General features: G+C 41.6%; 1 pseudogene; it reads right to left on the reverse strand.

Moving 5' to 3' along the window:
• Window positions 1-834: 834 nt before the first annotated feature.
• Window positions 835-13,473, reverse strand: LOC139016686 (GTPase IMAP family member 5-like; annotated as a pseudogene).
• Window positions 13,474-13,964: the final 491 nt, after the last annotated feature.

Raw genomic sequence — 13,964 nt, forward strand, 5'->3', positions numbered from 1 at the left:
TGCCTCTGCCTCATTCCTTTGAGGGCTTGGTAGCAGGAATGCTGAGGGATTTGTCCCAAACTAACACACGGCCCACCCTGAGCCTGTAAATCTTTCACCCATGGAATATTCCCTTCCTGAGAGAATCAGCCCTAATCCCTCAGCCAGGGCCTGGAGGAGCCGCCCAGGCCATGGGCACAGCCAGGACTGTGGACATTTCATGGCATTTCCACTCCCACTCCAGCTGCCTAACAACTCTGCACTGCTCCCCTCGCCCACCTCCCCCGTCACTCTATCAGGACACCATGCACAGGAGGGTACACTGGTTTTCCCCATCACTCCATCAGGACACCGTGCACAGGAGGGTACACTGGTTTTCCCAGGCACATTGGGAACTGGCTGTTTCTGTTTTCTAGAGTAAAAAGGTTCCTGTGGGTCGGGTAAGGTCTCTGCTTGGCAAGAAGTTCTGAAACAGAGCCACTGACCACACCCAACTCCTCTGGGCATGGAGCAGCTTCGGCCCTCAGAGCTCATCTCTCCAGCAGAACTGAAGGGAAGACTGTGTGTGCCCTTCTGTCCCTCACCCTTCACATGCCCAGAACCATCAATGTCATGCTTCCTAATTCCTATCACTGTATTTCATTAGTTCCATACTGTTTTACTAATCATGAATCTAAATAGATTGGTTCAAAAGGAGATCCTTCTATTTTTAAAGTAGCTGGGGCTTCTGGGGGAAGGCCTTGCCTTGCAGCCTGGACCCACTGATGGGCAGATCCCAGGGCCCAAGGCAAGACCTGTTGCTGGGGGCGGGCCTTGCCTTGCAGCCTGGACCCGCTGATGGGCGGTTCTGGGGCCTCAAGGCAAGACCTGCTGCTGGGGGCAGGCCTTGCCTTGCATACCAGACCTGCTGTTGGGCGGTTCCAAGGCGCAAGCCCAGACCCGCTGCTGGGGCTTCTGGGGGCAGGCCTTGCCTTGCAGCTCGGACCTGCTGATGGGCAGTTCCCAGGCCGCAAGGCAAGACTGGCTGCTGAGGCTTCTGGGGGCGGTCCCCACTGGGGTGCCTGGCCAGTCTGGGTGAGGGGCTGAGGGCTGTTTTCAGGCTGGCAACACCCCCTTTAGGGTTGGGGTCCCCACTGGGGTGCCTGGCCAGCCTGGATGAGGGGATGATGGCTGTTTTTAGGCTTCCTGCACCCCCTTTAGAGTGGGAGTGCCCACTGGGGTGCCTGGCGAGTCTGGATAAGGGGCTGAGGGCCGTTTTCAGGCTGGTGGGTGAGTGAAGCTCCCAACCTCCCCTTCTTTTCTTTTTTTTTTTATTCTGGGATTTATTTACCTTCTATGGCTTTCAATGGAGCTGAGAGCCGGCTTTAGCTCTGAGGCAACAAAGTTTCAATTATAGAAGATAAATAAATCCCAGATACCTGCTTCCAGCCAGCCTTCACTGGGAGCTTGAGTGGCTGGGGACAGTGGCCAGCCTGCAAACAGCCATCAGCCACTCACCCAGGCTTGCCAGGCACCCCAGCAAGATCCCTCACTCTGAAGTGGGTGTGGCCAGCCTGAAAACATTCCTGAGCCCCTCACCCAAGCTGGCCAGGCACTCCAGCGGGACCCCTACACTGATCCGGGACACCCTTCAGGGCAAACCAGCTGGCCCCCACCTATGCACCAGGCCTCTATCCTATATAATAAAAGGGTAATATGCAAATTGACCCTAACAGCAGAATTACTGGGAATGACTGGTCACTATGACACACACTGACCACCAGGGGGCAAACACTCAATGCAGGAGCTGCCCCCTGGTGGTCAGTGCGCTCCCACAAGGGGAGCTCTGCTCAGCCACAGGCCAGGCTGCCAGCTGCTAGTACAGCGGTGGTGGTGGGAGCCTCTCCCGCCTCCTCAGCAGTGCTAAGGATGTCTGACTGCAGCTTAGGTCTGCTCCCTGCTGGCAAGTGGACATCCCAAGAGGGCTCCCGGGCTTCCAGATGTCTAACTGCCAACTTAGGCCCAATCCCCCGAGGAACGGGCCTATGCCAGCAGGTGGTCATCCCCTGAGGGGTCTCAGACTGTGAGAGGGCACAGACCAGGCTGAGGGACTCCCCCGAGTGCACACATTTTTGTGCACTGGACCTCTAGTGTGTGTGTGTGTGTGTGTGTGTATATATATATATATATATATATATATATATATATATATATTTCCAAAATTCACTCAAGATTTTCCATTCAATTCAATGGCAAATCTTGTGTGAATTTTGGGACACCCTATATATATGTAATTTTTTAAGTCCATACTGAGAGAAAATTTGCAGGATGTTTTTAAAAATAGATACAGGGGACAATTCCTCTCACAATTCCTCTCAACACCAAACCCCACATTTCCCTGCATCTCCCCACAACATACACACAAACACCCATCTTCCTTTAATTTGAAAATTTGAGTCCTGCTCCCTTCTGTAAATGTGAAGTCAATGCTAAGCTGAGGATATTGAGGAAGAGGAGGAAAGAGGACGTTAGGGGAGAAGCTGCACAAACTTGTTCATGTAAGAGACAGGACCACCTTACTATCTAAAACAAATTTCTGCCTTTTGTTGACTTTCGCCCAGACTTGCTGCTTGTGAATTCCATCATTTGTGAACAACTTGGCCCCTTCCACACATACTCAGGCCAAGTAGAGCCAGTAAAAAACTAGTTTGTTTTGTAGTTCCAAACAGGTAGCCCAGGATTGGTCACAGCCAGGTCATGACATTGGCCTATACTAAAGTGCCCCCCGCAATAAGTCTGAGAGCTAACACACCTGGTTGTGAGATTTAGAACATATCAGAGTATGACCCAATGAGCCCATAAGCAATACACCCAGATGGAGATGTTGGTAGGCACCAGACCCTGATGGGAGAAATTCTGCTTTATTGGGTCAGACCCCTCATAGCAGCTTGTACACTGTGGTTGATGTTTATTCTCATAATCAGCTAGCATGAGGGTCAACTCCACCCATGGATGGGACAACATCAGTCAAGACTCAACTACAATAGGATGGCTCACATATTCCACACATGGAACATTCTGGGGACATCTAGCTTAAGTGATCAGGGAGACTGTGCCACTGAACCACAGAGGTATGCTGACCTAATATGTAAGGTCAGCATACCAAGACTGGAGACATTGAAGATCTGCCTAATACACAGGCACAAATATAAAGAGGCAGCCACACTGGGGAGACCAAGAAACAAGCTCCAAACAAAAGAACAGGAGAAATCACCAGAAAAAGGAGTAAATGAAATGGAGGCAAGCCATCTAACTGATAGGAAGTTCAAAAAAGCGGTTATAAGAATAATCAAGGAACTTAGTGAGAACTTCAACAGAGAGATAGCAAGCATAAAAAAGGACATACTGGTAGAAACCATAAAGAAGAACCAGTCAGAAATGAAGAATACAATATTTATAATGAAGAATACACTAGAATGAATCAACAGGAGATTTGGTGGAGCAAATAATCAAATCAGAGATTTAGAAGACAAGGTAGTGGAAATCATCCACTCATAGCAGCAAAAAGAAAAAATAATTTTTAAAAGTGAGAACAATTTTAGGTGTTTCTGGAACAATATGAAGCATAAAAACATTCCCATCACAGGGATACCAGAAGAAGAAAAGAGGGAGCAAGAGATTGATAACCTATTTCTAGAAATAATGACTGAAAACTTTTCTCTTGGTGAAGAAAAAGAGACACACAAGTCCAGGACTTACAGAGAGTCCATGACAAGATGAACCCCAAATGGCACACACCACTGTCCATCATCATTTAAATGGCAAAGCGTAGAAACAAAGAGTGAATCTTAAAAATGGCAACAGAAAGGCCTATAAGGGAGCTCCCATAACACTGCCAGTTAATTTCTCAATAGAAACTTTCAAGACTGGGAAAGATTGGTATGAAATATGCAACTTCATGAAAAGTAAGGACCTACAAGCATGATTACTCTACCTGCAAAGGTTATCATTTAAAATTGAAATAGAGATACAAGGCTACCCAGGAAAGAAAAAGCTCAAGGAGTTCATCAGCACTAAACTAGTACTACAAGAAAAATTTAAGGAACTTTCCTAAGAAGAAGTAACAATTAAAAATAAAAAGGACAGAGGTTTAAATTTAAAAAGTGTCAATAAATACATACTTATCAATAATCAATTTAAATATAAATGGATGAAAGGCTCCAATCAAAGGGCATAGGGGAACTGAATAGATGAGAAAACAAGACAGATATATATGCTGTATACAAGACACTCCCAACTGAATGAAAGACACACAGAGACTGAAAGTAAAGGGATGGAAAACATATTTCATGAAATGAAAATGAAAAAAGAAAAAAGTGAAAATAGCACACTTATATTAGGCAAAATACACTTTTTGACTGTGTGCACCGCCTTGTATGCCCAGTGACTCCCAGTCTCCTTCAGGTCTTGCTTTTTCTCTTCAATGTGCACTTGAACTGTGGCCAAGTAGCACCTGTGCTCTTCTACTAGGGTTCCGTCCCCCCGCCCTGGGGCACCTGTGCATTGCAGAAGAGGTCATTTGTGTAGTAATTACGTTGGTTATCCCTCTCCAAGTTTGCAACCACAGCCATCGCCTTCTCCAGCTGCTCCCTCTGCACCTCCCCTGTGGCCTGGTTGTTGAGACCACAGTACCTCTTCCCACACTCCTGGACCAGGATCTGCAGACTGTGGTTGTACGTTTTGGCTACATACTCATCCAAGGACATGTCCCCTAAGTCCTCCTTGTGGGTGAAGAGGACCACCACGTGTCTCATGGCTCCTGCCCAAAGACCTCCTTCACCCGACTCACTGCCAATGTGTCCCGGGCAGTGAAGTGCCCCAGCTGTGTCACCAGCAGAAGTACATGGGGCCCTGGGGCTGGGAGCAGGCAACAGTCCCCGATGTGCTTGTACATCTCTTGGTCCAAAGATGGAGGCCTTGGGTCAAAGATGGAGGGCATGTCAACCACTAGGATGTTCCTTCCATTCCAGGTTCCTGTGGCCAACTGGCACATCCTGGCCATAGCCTGGGCCAAGCCTGGACTCCAACACAGGTTGACAGAGTATGCTGTTTCCAGTTGCATTTATTACACAACCAGATTTGCCCACGAGGATGAGCCTCAGTGAGGAAGGTGATGCAAACTGGTTATCTTCTACATTTCCTGAATAAGAAAAACTGTGTCTTATTAAGCTAGTGTTGCTTCCGATTTTTCAATCATGGACACTCATGGTATCTCATTAAAGCTGTGAATCTCCCTCCCAGGAAACTGTCATATCTAAATACATACAAAAGTTTCCAACAACTTTAGGAGGTTCCCAGGTCATAGGAAGTCTACATAGGAAGCTCACATTGGACCCACAGCCAACAGTAAGAACTGTTACACTGAGGAGGTTGCTCCAAGTCCTTCATCAAGACCAAGGAAGATAGTTTTCTGAAAGAAAATAGTCCCTGTGTTTCTCCAGGGATGGTGCCTGGCCCAGTTTCATGTTAATAAACGTGAGTTTGGAAGGATGCAAAGAATGAGAAGTCACACATGGGAAAATATTACCACCTTTTTCACTCACAAATAACCAGGAACACTTGTGTAGAAGTGCTCAACATATTCGCCTAAACCTTGGAAGAAAAGGAAGTGTCAGCTGTGATCTTCCACCAAGGACCAGCTGAGGTCCCCGGGTCTCTGTTCTTTGGGGGGAATTCTCTCCTTGCAAATGAGACAACAGAAGGGTCATAGTTACTGTCAAAGGCAAAGCCTGAGAGATGACTCAGAATGGGTGGCTGAAGAGGATGGAATTTAAGACCATTAGTAGTATATGTGATGGAAACATCTCCTACTTGGCTGATCGATTACAGGAAGTTAACAAAAGTGGTGTTGGAGAGGGTGATGCTGAGCTAATGGCTAAAATCTTCCAGGGTGATAACCCGTCGAGTTCAAGAGTTCTATGAGCTCAAATGGATTCCAAGTTAATTGCAGTCTCCTAAAATATGTTATTGTGTTTCTTCTACTCTGCATTTGTTCTTCATTTCTGCAGTGTTCTGAGATCTTTTATAGTCTGCATGATTAGTAAACCTTTCTGGGAGATATTTTCATTTTCTGCTCAAAGTGGACAAGGAATGAGAAAATTTATTCACAATTAATTTCAAAACCCTGCAACTTCTGACTTGAAGTTTCATTTCCACATTTCCCACACCTCATGTGCATGGAGAGCATTGTACTGAAGGTGTCAGGTGGAGGTGGGGGTGAAGGTGGTGGGGAAGGTAAAGAAGATATGAGCGCTGACTTTTTCTTCTTCAGTTTAAAACACTGGGTTTCCGTCACTGTGTTTGAGGTGAGGAAACGGTGCCTCTTGCAGGCTTTCTTACCTTCAGCTTAGCTCCATATCTCCTCTTCAGAGGTACTTCCATCTTCTTCCAGGATAATAACAGGAAAAGAATAAAAAGTAAGTGTCCACATGGAGCTGGTAAGGCCTGAAGTCACTTCCAGTTCAGACTCCTAAGAATAATTCTCCATCGAGGGACCATTTCCATTGCTAGTTTCCTAACTCAAATTATGCCCTCAAAAGTCTATACATAACGTTAAGCGAACCTGGTGATGCTAACACAATGCACTGTGAACACAGTGCTTGGTCCCTTTTTTCTTCTGTCTCAACTTACAGGAAAGCAGGAAGTATTTTAAAACCAATCCATTGCTTATGTCCCCCCAACTGGAAATGGCATGAAGTGAAAAAAGAATTCTTTATGGGATAAGGAGGAGAACATTATCTTATTTTATGTTTTGGAATCCTAGTAAGCTAACTTTCTGGATACAGTACTCCCTCTCATGTCAGCCCTTGAAGGACTCGTGTCCCAGATCCAGCCTTCTCCAGGGAAGGTGCACTGTACTTTTCCTCTTGGCCACTGGATACCCATGTGACACAAAGCGTGTTGGGCAATGGAAATTCTCTTTACTTCAAACAAGCCAATGTCATTTACAACAAGGTCATTTTTTTTCTCTGTTCTAGAAAGTTTGTTGTTAACCCCCTGAGCAGTGGGTGGGGAGGAGGGGGTGCCATATCCAAAGAGAAAGAATCAACACTGAGCACAAATTTAAGAATAACTCACTTCCTGGTCAGTGTTTAATCAAATGTTTTTTCCTGGCTGGCTTTGAGGTCCTTGTCTCCCAGTGATCACCATTTTGTGTCCCAGTAGATTTAAACAGAAATTGGCACAACCATTGGCATGAATTGGCATAAATGTCTCATTCAAATAAGGCATAATATTGCGTCACTCATTTTTGTGTTAGAAAGGACAAGATGTTACATACCTAAGATGAGGTTATATTTATTTATTCAGTTTTAAGTATTAAGCAGTTGTGAAACAAGTTTTTAAGTGAACTTATGAGAAAAAAAAAAACACAGTTTTCAATGAATAAATGTAAGTACTTTGGCATTTTTCCTGCAGATATTCTATTTGATTAAAAAGTTAACACATTACACATGAATTTCATTTATGTTTTTCTCCCTCCCTCTGCCCTTCAGAGGCAACCAATATTCTGAGCTTTTTATGTATAATCTCATGTGTGTATTTACACTTCTACATACACATGTATCTGTAGGTAATGTCTAATACTGGTTTTGTATTTTAAGCTTTTACATAAAAGAAATTATTTGTATAAAATTGTATCCAATTATTTATTAACAAACTTTTAGGTTGTTCCAAAATATATGCTTCCTGAAAAATAATCCCCACATACTGCATATCTCTGTGCAACAATTGATGGATGGCTTTCATCTGACTAGATACTGTCAATATGACTTGAGACCACTATGCCAATTCTCATTGACACAAGCCACGTGTGAGAAGTCCCCAAATCTGCACTTGCACTTGGTGATATTCCACTCTTTATCTTTTTACCACCTTAAGGATATACATAATGATGTCTTAGTCCATTTATAAACCCATTTTACTGATTACCATTGAATTTAAAAACAGTTTTCATAGTTTTTTAGCTATTCAGGTTGCTTCTGTTATATAGAAATGTTTGCACACTTTTCTATTACTACAGTGGGATTTTTTTTGGCCCTCCATAGGTATACCTCAGGTGAGTTCTGGCAGCTGGAATCTGTCAGCTAACTGCTACTAATTTTTTCTTTTCTTCTCTTGCTTTTTTATGCTGTACATTAGATTCCTAGAAGGACACAAACTACTTAAGGTGACATAAACCAAAATAAAATCTAAAATAGGTTAAATTAAAATAAAAACCTACAACCAAAGAAAAGCCCCGTACCAGATGGCTTCACTAGTGAATTCATTAAATATTTAAAGAATTACCACTAATAAAGAATTACCATTGCAGACACTTTCAAAAACCAGGAGAGGAGGAAGTACTTCATCATTCATTCCACACGGTCAGTATTCTTCAAAGCTATTACAAGAAAAAAACCTACAGACCAATATCCTTTATGAATATAGACATAAAAATCCTCACCAAAATAATGGCAAGTTGAATGAGGCAACTTACAAATACAAGTACATATGTGAGAAGTATGTACCGTATATAAGTATAGATATTTGGGATTTATAATATAGTTTACTTATTGAATGACATCCAGATATCTGATATGTTCAAGGCCCTCAACATATGATTTGACAGTTGTATGTCCTTGAGTGTCCCCTACTCCTTTTTGACTTTGTGAAATTGGTCCAAACTATCATTACCCACCATGGAAGACTTCAAAGTCCACCCCTGTTTCTAAGAGTTCCCCTACTATTTCCTCAGCCTCTCCTGTTTCTTCATTCCTAAGACATTGTGCACTGTTTCTACATCAACCTGTGACTCTGAAAGTCCCAAAGGCACCATATTTACTGTTTATTAAAAAACACCAGTATTTCTGCAGAACTATTCATATTCAGCGATTTCTTTTTTAGTTTTAGAAACTTTACTGGAAATGCTACAGAGTACTAGATTCAGCACAGACATTGTCATTATGATGACTCTCTTCTCTTTGCTCTCCCCTCTAATTTTAAGATGCTTTTATTTGTGTATGTGAGATTCTGTCCCTTAGTGGATAAAAGTCATACGTCTCTTTTAGACACTCCAGCTTTGGTTTAGAGAGCAACAAACCAAAACGCCTTACTCGTTCTACTCCCCACTTTATATTGAAAAGCAGGAACAGTCAATTTAACAAACATTTTTAAATCTTCCCCATATACAAAATAGTGGATAAATTATAGACAAATATCAAGTGTGGACCAAAAAACATTCAGGTTACTCCCTTCCCGTTTAAAAGAAGACATATGTGTGGTTATATCAGGTAACCATTTGTTTTCTTGGACTTTTAAAAGACTCCATTCAAATCACCTAGCTGCAGGAAAAGGGCTGTCTGCTTTTGAATTTTCTCCAACTGGTTTTCCCATCTGTTTGCTGGCTGCTGCCTGTTATTTCAGTTGTCTGATTGCTTTCTCTTTCTTTTTCATTCTTGATTTTATTTCTTTGTCTCACAGTCTCAGGATGTTGGCTGAGAAAAGCGGTTTTGTGCTGTGCTTCCTGTTTTGCAGCTTTTGGGCTCTTCGTCCTTTGTTTTCTAGGTGACTGGGTTTGACATTGGCTTGTACTTTGCTCTTATGGTTTCACACTCTGGGTGGCTTCTGGTTCAGCTTGAGACCAGGCACTTGTTTGTTGCTCAGAGCTGGAGTTCTAAAGGTCGTTCCAATATGGGTTCCTCGCTGGGCACTTCACTAACAACTGCTGGATAAGTGACCAAGTCCATTGGAAATACTTTGTCTGAAAATTTCTGCAGGAAAAAGCCACCATAATGCAGAACCTAGTACCTGTTATTCACACATATTCTGGCACCACCTGTAACAGTTACATTGAGCTCATCCAATCTGGACACCAAGAAAAGTATGTAAAATTAGAGTCCACTGTTTTGGAAATAAATTCACAATTCACCATAGCTAAGATTTGGAAACAGCCTAAGTGCCCATCAGCAGATGGGTGGATTAAAAAACTGTGGTACATCTACACAATGGAATACTACGCTGCGGTAAAAAAGAAGGAACTCTTGCCTTTTGCAACAGCATGGATGGAACTGGAGAGCATTATGCTAAGTGAAATAAGCCAGTCAGAGAAAGATAAATACCACATGATCTCACTCATTTGTGGATTATAGAGAACAACATAGACTGATGAACAGGGACTGATCCAAAGACAGAGAAACAGCGATCAGACTATCACCCCCCCGAAGGACAGTAGGGGAGGGAGGGGGTAAGGGGAAGAGATCAAGCAAAGGACTTTTATGCACGCATATAAGCCAAATCAATGGACATGGACAACAGGGGGATGAGAGCATGAGTGTGGGGTGGGGGAGGATGGGGGTTAATGAGGGGGATGAGGACACGTTTGTAATACCTTAACTAATAAAGAATTTTAAAAAAACCATTGAATTCTTCTTTGCAGTTGGCTACAATTGTGGGGTTGGGTTGGGTTGCTGGCAAGCTCATCTTGCTTCCCGCTATGCCTACAAAATACTGTGCTACATTTAAACACTTAGCAAGATGCATTTAGTAAGAGCTGCCCATACCTTAAAATTCTTGTTCTAACTTACAATGATATCCACCATAGCATGGTACACGTTTGCTCTAATAACAGGAAGTCCACCCTTATTGAAATCCCACTTGATGAAAGTCTATGATCCCTTTTAATGTGCCCTTGATTTCTGTTTGCTAATCTTTTGTGGAGGATTTTGCGTTTATATTTATCAGGGAGATTGGCCTGTGGTTCTTTGTTTCTTCTATTTTTTCTCATGTAGTGCCCTTGTCTGCTTTTAATATATGAGTTATTCTGGCCTCATAAAACGAGTTTTGGAGTTTGCCTTCCTCTGCCCTTTATGGGAGAGTTTGCAAAGGATGTGTAATAATTGTCCTTCAAATGCTTGCTACAATTCACTTGTGAAACTGTTTTGTTGTGGGCTTTTCTTTGTTGGTAGATGTTTTATTCCTGCTTCAATCTCCTTACTCATTACTTGCCTGTTCATATTTTTCATTTCTTTATGATTCAGTCTTGGTAGGTTTTATGCTTCTATGAATTTTATCCATTTTCTCTAGTTTATACTTTTCTTGGCACATGACTATTCAGAGTAGTCTCTTATGATCCTTTGTATTTTTTTATATCAGTTGTAATGTCTCCTTTTTCATTTATGATTTTATTTATTTGAGGCTTCTTTATTTGAAAATTTTAGTCTAGTTAAATGTTTGTACTTTTTAAAAAACTCAGCTCCTAGGTTGTTGTTGTTGTTTTTATGAATCTTTTCTATTGTTTTTCTTATCTCTGTTTCCTTCCTCTGCTTACTTTGGGTTGGTTTGTTCTCTTTGCTTCTGATTTTTCGACCTAAAGTTATGTTGTTTATTTGAGATCTTTCTTCTTTCTTAATGTTGCGTCTATCATTACACCTTCCTCTTAGAATAGCTTCTGCTGAATTTCATGTTTTTGTCCGTGTGTTTTCATTTTTGTTTATTTCAAAATATTTTTATTTCCTTTATGACTTCTTTCTTGAATCCATTGGTTGTTAAGGAGTGTATTGTTTAATTTTCATGTTTTTGTGAGTTTTTCCATTTTTCTCTTGTTAGTGACTTCTCTAGTTGAATAATATTGTAGTCAGAAGAGATATTTAGTGTTTTTTTAACATTTTTAAAATTTGCTAAGGCTCGTTTATATATATACTATGTCCAGTCACTGAACAACAGACTGCTCAGGACTGATTTGGACATTGGTCAGGTGTGTGGAAAATGAAAATGGGTGACAACTGGCACCTCAACAAAGGATTGAGCCACCTAAAATCATGAATAGGTGAATACAGTAAAAAATATTTTTATCAATTAAAAATGTCTGCAAAAGCCAATTAATTCTTGAAAGCAATATAGTAATATATGGTTGAGTTTATATTTTCTGTAAATGTGTAATGTATAACAGTAATGACAAAAGTGTTAAGATACCTTACAGCATATGTGATGTGATATAATATTTGCTGAAAGTAGAATATGATAAGTTAAAGGTGCATACTGCAAACTGTGGAGCAACCACTAAAAAAATCAAATGAGGTATAGCTAATAAAACAATAGTTGAAATAGAACAGAATTTTAAAAATGTACAAAAAGCAGAAAAAAGCAAAAAAAAAAAAAAAGGATAGATGGGACAAACTGAAACAAACACCAAGAGGATGAATTTAAACACAACCTTATCAATAATCATATTAGATGTAAATTTTCCCAATGCTCTAATTGGACAGTCAGATTGGAATTGAAAAAGCAAGATCCAACTCAATGCTGTCTAAAGGAAATCCCACTTTAAATATAGGGGCATAGACAGATTAAAAGGAAAGAATTCAAAAAGATATACTATGAAAGGGATACACCATGCACAGATTAGGCACATGAAACCTGCTGGGTCTGTATTAATATCAGACAAAGCAGGCTTCAGAATGATACCATATGTACACCCTGGATAAGGAAGGACATTTCATGATGATAAGTAGGTTAATTCAACAATAAGACAATAATACTGAATTTTCATGTACTTCATAGGTAACTGAGCTTCAAAAAAAGAGAGAGAGCTTCAAAATTCAAGAAGTAAATGCTGACAAAAACAAATGGAGAAATAGTCAAATGCACATTTACAGTTGGAGATTTCAACACTCCTCTCTCAATACTGGACTTATTTTCCTTTTTTCCTAAATTGAGCACAGACAAGGGAAGAGAAACTGGGTTTTCTAGTTCAGATATCTCCCCACCCAACTCTGACTTGTGGTTTCATTACCACATTTTCCACAGTCTTATCTGAAGAGTTACCTGAGGGACAAAGGAACTCTAAGACTTAGATTTGCTTCCTGATCTCTGGGCAGTGTGTGCCTTGGTGTGTGCCATCTACTCTTTCTAGGCTGTTGTTTCCTCCTTTGTCAGAAATAGACAGCAGTCTCTCCAGTTTAAAGATCTCCTGAAACCACTGTGAGTGGACTGAGGAGGAGACTGTTCACAGTGGTGGTGTTGACAGTGTTCTGTGAGGATGATTGTCAACTCAGCTGGGAACATCCCTTCCCTGACCAGGCTGCTGCTCTCAGAACCTGTATAAAGAGCTAAATTACACCAGGCTGATCATGCTCACAGAGCTAGCATGCCATAAGTGATGGGGAAGGACTATCCAAGGTTGAGCACAGACTAAAGTAGTCCCTTCTTGAGGAAGGTCATCTGTCCTCTTAGTGTAAAGGGGGTGAGTGAGTGTTGGGACCAGGAGATGGACTTGGGGTGGGAACATGATCCGCTCTTTTCAACAAGGGAGATTTGCTTCAGCAATGGGTAGTAAAAACGGGAAAATGACCATTTACCGCTTATATTCCATCCCTTGGAGGGACATCTACAAGGTCTTTCCCCAGATTCTGATGACCATTTAGGGAGTCATGATGCTGCTGATAGGGCCGTGCAGAAGATATTGCTGTTACCTTCCATTATGGAGTTCCAGCTCAATTCCATTGGGAGCTCTGCTGAGCGTGGCCTGGGAAGGGCATGGCTTTGGCTCAAAAGCTAAGCTGGGTCCTGACAGTGAGGCAGCTGGAGGGTGTCAGCAAACTGCGGAATAAACCAAATTGTCTTTGCTGCTTTTGCTTTTTTATGCTGCACCTTAGATTCCTATAAGGATACTAACTACGAAAAGTGACTCAAGCCAAAATGAAATCTGAATGTACCTATAAAAGGAAAGAGGTTAAATTGAAATAAAAACCTACAAAAAGAAAAGCCCAGTACCAGCTGGTTTCACTGGAGAATTCATTAAACATTTAAAGAATTAACAGCAATACATTGCAGACACTTTCAAAAACCAGGTGAGGAAGAAGTACTTCTCTATTCATTTCATGAGGTCAGGATCCTTCAAAGATATTACAAGAAAAAAAAACCACTACAGACCAATATTCTTTATGAATATAGACATAAAAATCCTCACC

The sequence above is a fragment of the Myotis yumanensis genome, unplaced genomic scaffold (assembly GCF_028538775.1).
Source record: "Myotis yumanensis isolate MYYU_CA2020_CCGP unplaced genomic scaffold, mMyoYum1.0.hap1 SCAF_9, whole genome shotgun sequence".
NCBI classification, from domain to species: domain Eukaryota; kingdom Metazoa; phylum Chordata; class Mammalia; order Chiroptera; family Vespertilionidae; genus Myotis; species Myotis yumanensis.